The sequence below is a fragment of the Amphimedon queenslandica genome, unplaced genomic scaffold, assembly GCF_000090795.2.
Source record: "Amphimedon queenslandica unplaced genomic scaffold, v1.1 AMPQUscaffold_5524_Cont22508, whole genome shotgun sequence".
Taxonomy (NCBI): Eukaryota; Metazoa; Porifera; class Demospongiae; order Haplosclerida; family Niphatidae; genus Amphimedon; species Amphimedon queenslandica.
In genome coordinates, this window is record NW_003554175.1 from 1 (window position 1) to 1,447 (window position 1,447).

Sequence of the window (1,447 nt, forward strand, 5' to 3'; positions counted from 1 at the left end):
ATTTTACTGTAGCACTGGATGTCAAAGTCTCAGGTGTGAGCAAACTGATTAAGAAATACATGGAAACTGGTTCAATTACTCAAAGGCCAGGTTTGTCAGTATTAATTCCACTACACTTCTCATTATTTTCACAATATAGGATCTGGAAGACCTTCAAAAGTAACCAGAGAAGTTTTAAAGATAGTATAGGACCAAATGCAAGCTGATGATGAAAGCACTGCTACTCAACTTCAGTAGCTTCTCGTTGAGAAAGGTCATTCACTGTCACTGAAAACAATATTGAAGTCTCGCAATACACTTGGTTGGACATACCGTGGCAGTGCATACTGCCAGATCATTAGAGGACCAAATAAAGAGAAGCGAATGAAATTGGCTCAAGATCAGTTGCAGGAGCACAGGACTACTGGTTTTTCTGATGTACTGTACAGTGATGAGTGTACAATTGAATTCGAATCCCACAGGAGATTTTCATGAAGGAAAATAGGTGCCCTCGAAACCAAAACCAAGGTAGCACTAAATTAATATTACATGTACGTTAATGGTATTTTTTTAAAACCTATTATATAGAGCAAAACACCCCTATAAGGTACATGCATGGGCAGGTATAAGTTGCCAAGGAAAGACGCCAATTGTGCTGTTTGAAGAAAAAATGAATTCAGCTGGCTTTATTGAAGTTTTGGAAAATGGACTGATTCCTTATACCCAGCATTTAAATCCATCTCAAAGATTGATGCAGGATAATGATCCCAAACATTCCTCAAAGAAAGTAAAGGAGCGGTTAGAAGCCAACAAAATAAACTGGTTGAAAACACCACCAGAATCCCCAGATCTTAATCCGATTGAAAATCTATGGCACGAGCTCAAAGAATATGTCAGGAGAGTAGTGCAGCCACAACGAAAGGAGGAATTAGTCAAAGGAATCATGGATTGTTGGGAAACTGTAAATAGAAGAAAGTGTAGTAAATATATCGGACACGTACGTAAAGTAATATCAAAAGTGATTGAATGCAATAATGGAGGTCCCACTGGATAGAAGAAAGTGTAGAAAATATATCGGACACTTACGTAAAGTAATATCGAAAGTGATTGAATGCAATAATGGAGGTCCCACTGGATATTAATATTTGTACATGTACACAGTAGCTCTTTCGATCTTCTTCTTTCCTTATAAATGTAACATCACATACATGTAATCTATGCTAACAGACTTGTACATTACAGATTGCATGCACTTATAACTCTCTTCTATACCCCTCCCAATCCTTCTCCCTCCCACATGTATTATAATAATTAAAAGCAAAATATATCTTTTATTCATTGTATATCTTTTGCATCTTTATATCATTATATCTAATATATAATATATATACATGTATAACAACAGTGTCACTGTGTTAAGACTATTTATTATCTTATATGATACTATACTCAGTGTAGCCTTCTACTC

At 35.9% G+C, this 1,447-nt stretch overlaps 1 long non-coding RNA gene across 1 annotated transcript; it reads left to right on the forward strand.

Annotated features, from left to right (window-relative positions):
- Positions 1-6: 6 nt before the first annotated feature.
- LOC109592343 (uncharacterized) lies at positions 7-650 on the forward strand. The gene is made up of 3 exons (XR_002190304.1): positions 7-90; positions 140-507; positions 568-650. It is a non-coding gene; the product is annotated as an uncharacterized LOC109592343 (long non-coding RNA).
- The last annotated feature ends 797 nt before the right edge of the window (positions 651-1,447 follow it).